Source organism: Pinus tabuliformis, chromosome 2_1 (genome assembly GCF_031772625.1).
Source record: "Pinus tabuliformis cultivar Carrire ecotype Pingquan chromosome 2_1, CPIR1, whole genome shotgun sequence".
In the NCBI taxonomy this organism is placed as follows: Eukaryota; Viridiplantae; Streptophyta; class Pinopsida; order Pinales; family Pinaceae; genus Pinus; species Pinus tabuliformis.
Window position 1 is genome coordinate 814,594,606 of NC_142299.1, and position 15,700 is coordinate 814,610,305.

Below are 15,700 nucleotides of genomic sequence, written 5' to 3' on the forward strand. Positions count from 1 at the left end.
TCGTTTGCTAACGAAAGTCATTAGCTATTTGATGAGAAAGCTTCATGCGCTACACACGAATTTATATTCTAAAACACTGAGAAAGCTTCATGCGCTACACACGAATTTATATTCTAAAACACACCATGCGATTTTATATTCTAAAACACTAGTGCTCATATTCTAAAACACTAGTGCTCTGACATCACGTTTGCTAACGTTGTCCACGTTTCAAATACCACTATGAATATTCAAATAATTAAAAAAAAAATCTAACAGATCCTGAATCAACAACCTTTTATAACAAATTATTTAAGCAGATATATAGAAATGAATCTCCATTTTCGCTCATAAACTCACTTCTTTGTTTATCTTTTGTCTGTTAGATTGGGTTGGAGAGAATGAGCTTCTCAATTATCACCCTTATTATTTCTACTTTGCTTCTGGTTGCCTATTTTGCTGCCGTCTCCCGCTTGATATTCATGTATAACAACCCTTCGGATATATCTTACAGCATATTGAATTTTAATGGAGTGGCAGAAGCGATCATATATATCGCAGAGTTTTCCCCAATGAGTATGAGAATTTCCTTTGTACTCGACGTAAGCAATGGCAGCCGATGCAGAGACCCCTGCTGATACCAGCGCCACCATCACCTGCACACAATTATGAAATTCGATTCGAAATTTGAACAACATTTATAAGACAACTTTCACACCTTCATAGCAAAGAAGAAGAAAAAGGCATTACCAAATCGGTGACAAAGAGAAGAAAGGCTGACAGTGTAGAGGAGGAAAATTTGCCGATTACGGAGAAGATGAATGAAAACAGTGTGTACCCACAGGCAATTGCATTCACCACTACAAAGAACCTGCAAAACAACATATCATAGGGAAGATCTCAACTTGTGACCCCTCCTTCTCTTGTGTTGGGTTCTATGATAAAAAGATGTTCTAATAAAGGTACGAAACACAATATATAAGTCACTGTAAGAGCCTACTGTTGTATTGTTGTACATTCCGTGAATGTGAGTTATGGATGATCCTAACAAATAGAGTTTTTCGCAATTAAAAAAGCCCTTAAACACCATCTACAAATCCCAAAATTAAAATGGAAATGGAACTAATATATTCAACTTAAGGAACTAACTATGGAAGACGAGTGGCTGAACTTCGACTGGACGAAGAAATGGCATGAACAAAAACAACTACTGTAATGGTGGAACTACTGTAATCGTGGAAAGTAATATTAAGTCATTGTAAAATGGAACTTACAAGTTGTAAAGGTGAACCTCTGAAGCTCTCTGCTCCTCTGCTCCTCAAACTAGCTGCTCCACACTCTCTGCTCTGAACTCGCTGCTCGACACTCTCTGTTCTGAACTTACTCCGAACTCCGTACAAGGCATTTGTAGACCACAGTAGATGCCTCTAAATATGCAAACAGATGGCACTTGCAGGATGCACGACACTGCATGCCTGGAGAAATAAATTTTGATATACCAAAAACTTTTTCAATAAACATCCTATTATTATGTTTTTCTTATCAAGTAATTTATATTTAATTAGATTTCAGAAAATTTTAGAATCATTTAAATAGTGTTTAGTGACTTTTGTTTTATTTTATTCTAAAAAGTAATGTCAAATATTTCGGTAAAATATGAGTTCTTACTAATCATTTGGTAACAGTAAAAAAAACAAAAGGTAACAAAAAAATAACAAAAAATTAATAGCAGAAAATTAGTGGAAATATACACCCCAAAAAAAAATAGTTCTTATGAGATATATTTGTTAAAAAAATTTGAAGTGTAGGATTTTATGAGATATAATTGGAAAAATGAGTTTCGGATAACTGAAAAAGTAATTAGAGCTAATTTTATTATAATTTTTTTGGGTGAGAAATTGGAAATGTTAGGTTAGTTTTTAGCTTTTTACATTGATAACTATGATAAGATTAGATTATTATTATTTTTAACTTTTTACATTTTTATAATATTAAAGTAATATTAAAGTTAGATGACTAATTTTTATTTTCCTGATTATTTGTTATATATATATGTTTTTCTTATCAAGTAATTTATATTTAATTAGATTTCAGAAAATTTTAGAATCATTTAAATAGTGTTTAGTGACTTTTGTTTTATTTTATTCTAAAAAGTAATGTCAAATATTTCGGTAAAATATGAGTTCTTACTAATAATTTGGTAACAGTAAAAAAAAGACAAAAAGTAACAGGAAATAACAAAAAATTAATAGCAGAAAATTAGTGGAAACATACACCCCAAAAAAAATAGTTTTTATGAGATATATTTGTGAAAAAAATTTGAAATGTAGGATTTTATGAGTTATAATTGGAAAAATGAGTTTCGATAACTGAAAAAGTTATTAGAGCTAATTTTATTATAATTTTTTTGGGTGAGAAATTGGAAATGTTTAGGATGCGGTGATGTAATTATGATAAGCTTAGGTTAGTTTTTAGCTTTTTACATTGATAACTATGATAAGGTTAGATTATTATTTTTTTTAACTTTTTACATTTTTATAATATTAAAGTTAGATGACTAATTTTTATTTTCATATATATATATATATATATATATATATCTTTTAATGTTTTTCGAAAAAATCTTATTTATCACAAATATACATTACTGTTTGTCTAATATTTTTAACCTCTCATATTTCGAAAAGGTTGTTTTGGAAAAGCTCGGCAATATGAGGAAACTTTGGATAACAAAAACTTTTCATCTCCGAAAACTTTGGATATCTTATTTTTACGGCGAACATAATGTCTTGAAATCTGCGAAGCCGGCAATAAGACCCCCAGCTTTATTGTCCAATCAAAAATTACATAATAAATTTTATATTATTTTCTACTATGAAAACTTTGGTTAAAGTTGTGATGCACAACGATATTTTTTGGTCAAACAAGAGATTAATACGTGGTCAACCCACAATCGATCACTAAAAGTCCCAAGCAGAGACTAATAAGTGTCCAACATTAACATATAAATCCATTTACCTTTTCAATTCAATTGATTCATATATTAAGAAAATCCAAGTTTATATTTTTCACTAGAATAAAGTTATCAGGAACAAAGAGCAATGCTATGTTAATGAGCTTCCTATATCAATAAAAAAAATCAAATTCCATGTTACAAGCTGCAAGATAATAATATTTTTATGCGTAGAAATAGATTTCATGTACCTTACTCTTATAAATTATAAATTCCATAGGAATCTAACAAAATTTACTATTTAATATAGATTAATTTGGTGATTTGTTTAATAAAGTAAAGTTGTCATGAACTACAACTCCACCGACATTTTAATTTCGTTTATAATCATGCAACATTAACGTATATGTCCATCTACCTTTTCAATTCGTTTATAATTATGCAATATTAAGGAAATGCAAGTATATATTTTTCAATAAAATAGAGTTATCGTGAGCAAAGCTCAATGCTATGTTCTATGTTGATGAGATTCCTATATTAATCACAAAAATATCAAATTCCGTATTATAAGTTGCAAGATAATAACATTTTACGGGAATTTAACGAAATTTGTTATCCAATATAGATTGATTTGGTGATTTCTTTAACAAGGTAAAATTGCCATTAATTTCGTTTATAATCATGCAACATTAACGTATTAACTTACCTTTTCAATTCCTTTATAATTATGCAATAAGTTGGTTTATAATTATGCACCATTAACCTATAAGGTCATCTATATTTTCAATTCCTTTACAATTATGAAATATTAATGAAATTCAAGTATTTATTTTTAAATAAAATAAAGCTATTGCAAAGTGGAATGTTATGTTGATGAGTTTTTTTATATCGAACCATTTACATATTTTTTTAAGTTAAGTAGATTTTATTGTTAATTAGGAAAAACATATAACAATATAGTCAAAACTATTTATGTTGTGGAACGACAGAAATGTAGAGTGCGAGTTCAAAAAATTACATACATGGTGTAATAGATAAAAGTACGAATAAAGTCATCCGAACATGAAGTATACAAAAAAAAATGGTAACTAGGTTGTCGTTATCCACTAAAAGTATATAAGCACTAAAAGAGACTTCATCAAAAAAGGATGGAAGTGTTGTAAGCCACAAAGAAACCATTGTTGATCATACTGAAGTAGACACCTCAATGGGTGTTGCATGGTCTTTGAGAGGGTAACCTTGATCGGGGGGAGGGGGGGCGTCGGGGGTTACGGGGTTAGATGAGTCTTGTCGGGATGTAGAAAAATTTTGGAATTTTTTTGGTATACGCAGGACCGTGCAGTAGGAGTAGGGAGCGCGAAAAGGGTAAGGTAGTGTGAAACAGAGGGCTGGAACAAGAAGCAGAAGCGTTGCAGAGGTTTGACACAAGGATTGGGGCACGACGAAGGTGGACATCACACAATAGCAGTAGGACAACTACGAATAAAATAAGAAGGTGTGTGCAAAGGATAATGGTCATTAAGAATTTATAGGTCAAGGAGCCAACCAAGGAGTGTTACACGTCATTTTGTAGGATTAGGAAAATGACCATCAGTTTGGATCTCTTGCTATCCACAAATGTCTCTTGGAGCATTCCCGTGCAAAGTTTGAATCTAAATCATCACAAAGAAAGTGGAATTCTTGTATCCATAGTACAAAAACTTGATTTTGGCTACCTGCGTAGTTCCCTAATTGATTTATGTGCATACGCAAAGAAGACCATTAATAGTTGCGCATAAGTACGCACTATCTTCCACTTTGACCTGCAAAGATGACTTAAAGTATGTAAAAATAAAAAGTGAAGTCTAGAAGTATTGTTGATAGCATCTACCCATCCAACAAGCTTCAAATAGGTGCCTATTCAATATTTATCCCTCCCATCATGGAGTATCTCCCCTTCCTTTGTGGAACCTCTATACCACTAATAATGGATCTGATCCCTTGGAGAATGGATCCAAAACTTCCCATTCTTGGCCTATAAATCTCTTATAGGTATGAGAATTGGGAGAGGATTGTTGGAAGTAGGGTATGCTATTGAGATTAGGTTGGAGGGATTTTCTTGCAAGCGAGAGGGTTAGAGATTATAGAATGGACCTGCAACATCAAGGCTATATGGTTGTAAGGCTTTTCTACAGTTTTATGAATATAAAAGCAATTTTTATTTCTCAATTACATCTTCATTGATTTAATTTGTAGGATTCCTTGATCACCTACATGGACTTTTGGTTACATATTGATCAGTTTATGATATATAATTGGTTAATTAGTCCATTTGTCTCTTTGGTTATATGTTGCATGCTTTGATATCTTGTTTGTCTTTGTCTTTGCAGATCTCTTTCAAAATAGTATAGAGAAGCTATCAGGGGCAACTATAGGACATCTAGAGTATTGACGAGTGAATGGTCGAAATCTTTGAGGGAATTCATCAATAATTTCGTTAAATCGGTAAGAGGCCTCTATCATTCTATTTCCTTTCATACAATCAGAGTCTAGAGAAAGGTAACGGTTCTTGTTTGTTTGTTACTAGGGTTATTTGAAGTCTAGGGAGATCGCTCTTGTTCGCAAGAGGGATAAGTCCACATAAGAAATTGGCGACTCCGCTGGGGAATCATTTCAATATCCATTAGTTTTCCTTATTTGACCTTTTCAACCTGCTGCACAAGCCTCCTTAGAGTGTTTGGAAATTTTAGAAATTTGGATTGTGCGTTGGATTTGATTTTTTTCCCCATTGTGCGCACTTTTACTTTTGTGCATTTTCCTTTTAGAAATAGAGCATATTTTCACTAGTTTACTCCGAGCCTGTGCACATGCCTCAAACTTTTGAAAAACTCAGTTATATCCTCTTTGAATCCAAACTTTTTGTTTTTTCTTATTGTTTTGCACTTCTTTGAACCTCTTGCGAGTGATTTTCAGTTTGGCTAAGTGTTATGAATATTTTTTCATGTGATTATCTTCTCTTTTCAAATAAGGGTAAGTTCTTATCGGGTTAATGGTCGATTTATCAAAAGAGAGGTCTGTTAGTCTTGTCTTCTTAATTTTCTATCTTTCTTCTATTGGTTACATCAGATTTTGAGTCTGGTTTTCTCTTTTACGAAAGTTTGATTTGTGTGTCAAAATCAATGATTTGCAATATTATGTATTATTTGTGAAAAATACTTCTTGTGTTAGTTTCAAAATGAAAATTATTGTTCTTTCTGCTACTAAAGTTTTCATTTAGCATACTTTTGCGCCAAGTGAATTCATAACATCCCACTAAAGAAAAATCATTTTTAGTTATTATTGGCTTCTTGTTGCATTTTTTGAATTTCTGAGTGATTGTATGAAAAGAGAGATTTCTTATTTACTTGTGTTATTAGGCAAAGTGAAAATTTGAAATTGTTTTCAATATTCAGAGGATTTGAAATTGGATATTTACATTTTAGGAAAATGGTCATAGTGGGGTTTAGAGTTTTTTTTTACATTTCAGTAGAAAAAAGTGAAAGACTCTTTCCTTGCTCTAGATAGACTTTCATTGTAACAAAATATTATATCATCATTTTCGATTGCATTAGGATTGCATAAAATCATAATTTCATCAAGTTTCACATCCACTACCTTTGTGTAAATAACAACTATTAAAATCAGTCTAGAAAGTTTTATTCTTAGGGCTCTTTTCCACCTACAGTAGATTAAGTTGTAGGGATTTGGAATAAGGAAGTGAGTAAACTTTCCAAAGCTTCCGAAAAATACTAGAATCTTGCGATAAGGAGATAAATCAATTATTTCATTTTTTCTCTGGGAAGCTCCCCTTACAAAGGAATCAAGCATGAGATCATATCAGACATGGTTAATTGATCATACCTACTTCATTGGCTATGGTACAGTGATTTACACGTATTACAATGGTGTCTAAAGATACTTGGGGTCACTTGAAAGTAAAGTTTCAATTAACCATGTTGAGGAGCTTTCAAGGGGATTGAGATTTGTTACTTTGCCATTGTGTGTACGTCTGATCTGTGACTATCCTCCCCAGGATTAGTTGGTAACTTTAGTGACCATAATCCTAGGGGTATTACCTGAGGTGAACACAGAGGGAAGGTCTTGTTGTACCTAGAACAGACGTTGACTAGACTCACTTGGACTTTTTGGAGGGTAATCTTCGCTTAAGATGGCATAAGTGAAGTTACTTGCACCATATTGTTTTATTAAGCAGGTTGTCAATGTAATTAGTTCCACTCACTCTATCTACAACCACTTCTCACTTTGATTTTTGTGATGTTGGATTTTATTACCAACTAGTGATTTCGTTGTAAAAATCTTGTTTGCATGGTTTGAATCCTTAGATTTTTAGAGACCTTAGGATTGGATTGTGACTATTGTTTGATTTTCTGATAAATTTTCATCTTGGCTTAATCACCAAGGCAGTCATGTAGAATGCAAGGTAAACCTACTGAATACACACCTAGTCCATTGGAAAAGATAAAAGCTGAAAGGTCAAAGTCGACAAGATCAAAAGCCTCAAAAGAACCTGAAACATTAACAATTTTACAATCTGAGATAGTAGCAATTGAAGTGAATCCAATGCAAGAAGCAGAATCAAGCTTAGCTTACTCTGGTCTAGAGATTATCGAAGTAGTTCACATAGAATCTGACACTGGTGAAGTTTCATATACTGAATTAACTGAACCAGACGTAGAACATCATGAGTCTGAAGTTTCTCAACCTGAATCACCTTCGGTTGTTTTAGCTCCTACTCCTGAGCCACCTTCACTTGGAAGGAAGCTGATAGTTACGATTGAATTACCTCCTCGGTTAATTATCATTGAAGACGTTACCAAAGAGATATAAACACCTCATTCTCCATTTACTGGTAGTGAAAATTTAGACCAAAGAGTTCCTCTCCCTCCTTTTCGACTTGACCCTTGGTATTCTACCACTTTGAGTTTTTTAGGTCAGAATTTGTCACTGCCACACATTCCTTTTTATTCACTAGAACGAACTATGTCAGAAATTCCTATTGGGAGTGAACCTATTGATTCATTTATGTTTACTAGCTCTCCGGAATCATTATTTTGTGATGGTCCATTAGTTCCTCCTAAATACCAGTCACTTACTGGGACCTTTTAAGGAGCTTCTTCTTATCCCCAACCTTGTACTTGGTCATCTGGTTTATCTACATCTATTATTCAGAGCATCACTTCCATGTTGGAAGTGCTTACGACATCAGATCAACAAATTTACATGGTTTCTAGTAATTCAAGTAACCCTCAAGTAACCCCCACTGGTGTTTATTATTAGCCTGGGGGTTTAACCACCTTATCCTCCACCTGAAGGACAACTTATTGCTGGCGGTCAACATTTTACTAGAACGTATGGTCAGATACCTCAACCCGGCCTAGGTCAACCTGCTGTAAATCAACCTTTACTTGGTACTCCTTATCCCAAGATGAACACTATTTGGAATCCTACTTTTACTCAACATTATGGTCCAGTTGCTCCACAAGTGACACTTTATCAACCTGTTCAGCCCACTAGACAAACTATTCCTCAAATACCTATTCCGGGTATTTCCGTACTTGTCCAGCAACCTGTTCAGGGGATTCCTCATATAATTGTCCAAAAACCTATCCAAGGAATTCCTCAAACACTTGTTCATCATCCAATTCAATGACCTGTTCAGAGTTCACCAAAGACCCCTGTTCAAATTCTTGTTTTGTAGCTAGTTCCAAGTTCTCATTAAAAGAAAAAAAGGACATTGGTGAGGGTCAAAAAATGTCACCATAAGCTCATTGGTGATGGTGAAAAGAGTCTTTGCCACCAAAAAATGAACGTCACCAAAGGTGGCATCGCCAAAAGTATAGGTGTTGTGGTGACATTCAAGGTTCGTCACCAATAATGATTTATAATGATGGATAGTAACCATCACCATTTCGTATGAACAATGGTGATGAACCTTAGCCTCTCTGACCAAAAACTTTAATGCCACCAAAGGTGGCATCAATAAAGTTATAAGTGTTGTGGTGAAACTCAAGGTCCGTAAAAAATAATGATTATAATGATGGATAGTGACCGTCAGCTTTTCATATGAACAACAACGATTTATTGTGATGGAAATTTCATGGCCGTCAGTGTCGTTGACCATCACCATTTCATATTTTGGTGAGGGTCAAAAAATGTCACCATAAGCTCATTGGTGACGGTCAAAAGATCCATTGTCACAAAAAATTGAAGGTCACCAAAGGCCACATCGCCAAAAGTGTGGTGTTGTGGTGACATTCAAGTTTTGTCACGAATAATGATTATAATGGCAGATAGTGACTGTCACCATTTCATATGAACAACAATGATTTATGGTGATGTACCTTTGATAACCATCACTATTGATACATATATATGGCGACGTCCATTGACCATCACCATTTCATATTTTGGTGAGGGTCGAAAAACGTCACCATAAGCTCATTGGTGATGCTCAAAAGAGCCTCCAACAAAAATTGATCGTCGCCATTCCATATCAATATCAGGGTATGATGGAATCGAACCACCAACCTCCTACTTGTAAAGCAGGTGCTCTTCTATTAAGATAGCACCCTTTAAGGAATTAGACTTTAAAACTTTATAAATTGTAAATTCTACAACTTTCAATAAATTATAAAACTATGTAAAGTCTTCGCAAATATTTTACTAAACAAGCAAAATAGCTTTGAAGTTGCAGGCCCCTACTTGATTGTCATGGAAGTTATGAAAAGTGGGTGCAGAGAAAAATAGTTACGTATATGATACTCAATATGTTCAGTTGAATACTCAATTAGAAGTGAAACTTTGAAGACATTTATAACCTATAAATGACCTATAATTATCAAACCTAAAATCTGCAATTACACCATAGATTGATTTCTGAGTTTGTGAATCATGTAAGTTTGTTGTGATAGCATAAAAATATGCCTCTATAAAACTGATTTTCATGCCAAAATGTTAAAAACAATGAATATATATGATTCAATTATGAATAATGAGCTACATGCTTGAATCCTACCAGATATGGGGTCTAGAAAACTAATTGAGAGTGCTCGTTATTAATTAATTCAAGATATCAAAATACAACGATCAATAACAATGATTAGAAATGTAACCACTAAATAGATGTTAAAATTGCAAGCATAAAGTTTGGCTAATATCTGTTACACCAACAAAATATCCAAGGGGAATTCAAAAACTTACAAATCCACACTAAGCATGAGTATCCAAGATGAAATTGCATGGATACAAGGAAAGTACTCTCTACCTCTCAAAGATAACTCTGTCCTCCCACAAGTACTTCAACTAGCAAATCGGTGTGAAGACAAGAACCTCAAAAAAAAAAAGAACTACACAGTACAAGCATACACTTCATCCCCCCTCCACCTTTATAAAATAGATCTAGGAGGATAACAAAAAGATCCATAGAGAATATGATTAAAGTGGGAAAAATAAATATGATAATAAAAAAATAACCAGCAAACACATATTTCATTAAAATTGGAAAAGTTTTATTACAAGGACATCACTAGAATTGGGTTTTTTTGTTACTTTGAAATTCTAGATTTAATGAAATATGTGTTAACAACGAAATCTACTAATTTGAACATGTGTCCACATGTACTCAAAGATTAGAGGAAACAAAAGATCCCAACATGATTGATTATGCACTTGATAAAATGGCATTTACATCTTTAGTAAAAATGAAGAAAACCTCAGCCTATTTTCTATTTCCCTTTGGAATAAATCCTCTATGTATGGCATTAGGGTTTTGTGCTACACTCTATGCTTACTCTCCAACATAAAAACAAGATGAGTTACGAAGCATCAAGTCCATGCCAATGAGATTGGCAAAGATTTTGCCAAATTTAGAAGCCTAGTTTTTTTCCTCTTGGTAGAGATTTGGCCAAATTTAAAGGCCTAATTTTTTTCATGTTGGTAGAGATTTTGCCAAATTTGGAAGTCTAGTTTTTTTCATGTGCCTAAAATGTAAATAGAAGAAGATTATAAACCAGGTCACCTTTTCTGCAGATCAATAAAAAAAAGTTTGAATGCATATTAAACAAATAAATAAGTTGGCTGAGTTAATCAAATATTTTATAATAATGGTCTCCACTATGAATCCCCCAATCCAAATGACAAGAGTTTCCTGCATATCCACCTTGCATAATTGGAGGGTCAGCAACCTAACCTGTATAACATTATCCATCAATATACCAAAATCATCAGGTATATTGTTCAAAAGATTATATATTCTGATTTACCCTAATGTTGTCCACATAAACTTCATATTGAAATCACAAGTACGAACACTTTGATAAAAATATTGATCGTAGTAAAAGGTGGGAATCCAAATCATATCAGTATTATTGGTCTGGTAACAAGAAAGAACAAATAGGTAGAAGAGACAACTTTACTACACATGTACCTATTTGTACATACAACATACACAAATAAGCATGTGATTGAGAAAACAAAGTACTTAATCCTTATAAATTCACTCACATGAATGTTTGATGCAGGTGCGGGGCAATGAGTCTAAATCATCTCCTTAGAAAATCCTACTACAAAAATTGGAACTACATCTCTTTAGTGTATCCAAGCTCGTCAAGATGGCTTTCCATTTCTTTATTCATTGGTGGTGGATCACATCTCAAGATCTCCAATTGAACACACATTGAAACTTTGCTACACCTGTTCCTACTTGTACATACAACATATGCAAATAAGCATGTGATTGAGAAAACAAAGCACTCAAGGCTTATAAATTCACTCACATGAATGTTTGATGCAGGTGCAGGGCAATGAGTCTGAATCATCTCCCTAGTAAATCCTACTCCACTTTTCCATCCTTCAGGTGGTTTCCAAAATTTCATACAACAAACTAAGAGGAAAGGAAATATATTACAAGGAAATAACAAAATTTGTTCAAAAAAGGCAACAAATTATTAAAAACAAAATTCCAAAGAAGTATCTATACCTGATTAAAAACATGGTGGCGGTGGAAAGTGAAGATCTATTCAGGTGAGTATAAATGTTAGACAATGGGGTCAACAAACCTCTCTGACTTTGAGGGAGAATCTCAAAATATGCATGTTTAGCATAAAGAACAATTGAGCCAACCCTTCAGTCTAACTCTTACATCTATCGATTGCAACTCTAGAGCGTATTTGAATTTTGAAGTAGTATAAGCTAAAATTTTTGAAAAAGAACAAAATTTGTTCACACTTTGAAATGCTATATATATCCAATATAGAATGGGGACTTTTAAAAGTTTTTTTTTTTTGAATTTTATTATGAGTGCTTATTGATGTAGTTGTTACAACTTGGATTTCTTCTAGGTTATTGCATCATCATTCTCGGTCTTAATTATCTTCTTCTTCATCTTTTTCTCATAGTGCAAAAGGAAAGCTTTCATAACATATCCTCAATATTTCCTAGAACATTTCCTTGGGAATTTCCGAACAAGCTTTGACTATAAACCACTTTTAGCGAGAAAATGTACTTTGGATCTTTGATAGTCACCTTGAAACTCATTGCAAACTACACTTGTTCAAAAAAGGCAACAACAACAATGGGTGTGGCAGGTGGGTGGGGTGAATAAGTATTCCTTAGAAATTAGCACTTTTAAATATTTTCATAGCATTAGTTAATTTTCAATTATCATTAATGTTTATGCAGTAACAACAGTGAATAAAAGAACAAAAGAGGCACAAAAATTTTACGTGGAAAACGCCCTACGGGTCAAAAACTACCAAACACTTTTCTAATAATTATTTAATCTTCAACTCCAATTGAAAAGAAAGATCCAACTTCCTAGAATCTAGAAAATCATTCTTCTCCAGCTCCCACTAGATAGACACTCCAACGCCTGAGATTATTTAGTAGTCAACTGAGGATGCCCCAACACCCAATGAGATGCCCCAACACCCAATGAGCTACAACTCACGCTAGCACCACCCTACTTACACCACGATGAAGCCAGCGACATTGCCTCGGAAAGCCGGGAAAGAAACAGACGACCAGGTCATCCTCTCGTTGGCTTGCTCATCACAATGATTTTCAGATGTCGGTGGATGGTGTTGACCATTAATGGCATCACACCGCATTTTCTAATCTTTTAACCAAATTGTTTCCATCGACATTAATTTGAGCGAACGAACGCTTTTTCTCTCGAGTACCACCGTGAGCAGAAGCAAGCACCGCCTCCACTCTCAAATCGTTGGGGTTGTTAGCCTGAAGCTGCTGAGAAATTTCTTTATTTAGCACCATTCGTTCTGCACAGCCAATATCATAAATATTTATTTTTATTAAACTTAGTTACACTTTTATTGTGGATGGTAAGATTACCATCGTGACATTAATGATTAGATAGGTATTCATTCATTTATTGTAAAAACATTATCCATAATTTTATACAAAATAAAGGGTATCTCTTGATTGACAGGGATCTTATAGGTCACGTAAAGAGGAGAAAGTTGCTAATATTGATAGATGTGAACAAAATTTCAATTTAATTTTGAGGATAATATTACAAGTTAGAACAAGTCCATTACAAATATACTAATATTTAATTATTTTATAAATATATAAATTTCATGAAAATCTCAATAACGAAATTTGTTATGTAAAATAGATTGATGTGGTGATTTTTAATAATGTAAAGTTGTGATCAACTACAACTGCACCCACATTTTTATTTGGTTTATAATTATACTTTATTAACATATAAGTCCACGTACTTTTTCAATTCGTTTATAATTATGCACTATTAAGGAAATCCAAGTACTTATTTTTCAATAAAATAGAGTTATCGTAGGCAAAGCCCAATGCTATGTTTATGAACTTCATATATCAATAAAATAAATATCATATTATAAGTGGCAAATTCCATATTATAACATTGTTAAGCATAGAAATAGATTTCACGTACCTTACTCTTATAAATTATAAATTCCATGGGAATCTAACGAAATTTGTTATGTAATATAGATGGATGTGGTGATTTCTTTAACAATGTAAAGTTGTCATCAACTACAACTCTATCCACGTTTTAATTTTGTTTATAATGCAACATTAACTTTATGTCTACCTACTTTTTCATTTCCTTTTCCATTATGCAATATTCAGGAAATCCAAATACATATTTTAATTTGGTTTATAATTATGTAACATTAACGTACAAGTCCGATTATCCTTTCAATTTTTTTATAATTATGCAATATTACTTATCTTTTCAATTTTTTTATAATTATGTAATATTAACGAAATCCAAGTATATATTTTTAAATAAAATGAAGTTAAACAAACTCATTGATTTATTTTTTTCTTTTCTTTTAAAATCAAGTAGATTCTATTCTTAATCCCATACAACATAGGGAAACCAAACCAGTGGCTAAAATGTATACAATAAATCCAAAAAATTACATACATATTGTAATAGATGAGAGTATGACCAAAATCATTAGAATATAAAGTGTAACAAAAAAACATTTGAGTAACTAGGTTGTGGTAAGCTTGCAGAAAGTATATAAGTGTTGAAAGAGACTTCATTAGAAAACGATGAGAATGTTGTAAGACACAAAGAAACCAATGTTAATCATAATGTAGTAGACACACCAATCGGTGTTGCAAGGTCTTTGGGAGGGGCATACCAATTGGGGGATCAGAAGTGTCTCGAGGAGCCTAGGTGAAGAGGTTTGAAAGAACCATGGAGTTGCACAGGGAGACTAGCGGGGAGGAGGAGATGGTTGACTTGGGTCTAGAAAGATGAAGGTTATTTTGTGAGCATGCTGAGTTGGCTAAATTCTCAACAGATTTACTATTAGAGCGAAAAACATGAAGGAGGATGACATAGCTATTGGAAGCTAGAAGAATGGATATGTGGTGAAGGAAATTCTCTAGGCACCAACATTTGGATAGATTGTCAATAGAAGTGTTCGAAAAAAAAAAATATTGATGGTGGAGATGACTAAGAAAATTGTTGAGCTCAAAAAGACAATAGAGGATGAATGCTATTCAGAAGAACCAAATGTCTTTTGGCATCGGAAACAGAACACAGTTGAATTACCATACAAAACAGAGTATGTTGGGAAGCCATGCAAAAGCATAGCATTCCCAATGAACAAAGAGTACAGGGACTTGTGTGAAAAAGAGATAAAGCAACTCCTGAACATAAGACTCATCAGGGAATCTGACAGTCCTTGGAACTATTGCAGATTCTATGTAAATAAAATATCAAAACAGCTTAGAGGCATCCCAAGGCTTATAATCAATTACAAACCTCTGAACTCTGTTCTCGCAGATAATACATATCCTATCCCCCACAAAGGTGATTTGATAGGGAGGATAGCGAGAGCAAAAATATTTTCAAAATTTGATTCAAAGTTAGGCTTTTGGCAGGTCGCCATTTCTGAAAAACATAAGTTCAAAACAACCTTCACCGTGCCTGCAAGACATTACGAATGGAATGTAATTCCTTTTGGATTGAAACATGATCCCTCTAAGTTCCAGAAGGTGATGGATTCCATCTTCAAACCTTACTTTGATTGGCTTCTGGTCTATATTGATGACATCTTAATTTTTTCGAAAAATATTCAAGATCATTTGAAGCATGTGCGGGCATTTGTACAGTTGGTAAAAAGAAATGGTTTGGTTTTAAGCAAAAATAAAATAAAGGTATTCCAAACCTCTGTAAAGTTTCTTGGCCATACTATATTCAATGGCCAAATA

At 33.3% G+C, this 15,700-nt stretch overlaps 1 pseudogene; it reads right to left on the reverse strand.

The window, feature by feature from the left end:
• Window positions 1-389: 389 nt before the first annotated feature.
• Window positions 390-12,999, reverse strand: LOC149203103 (CASP-like protein 1U1 pseudogene; annotated as a pseudogene).
• Window positions 13,000-15,700: the final 2,701 nt, after the last annotated feature.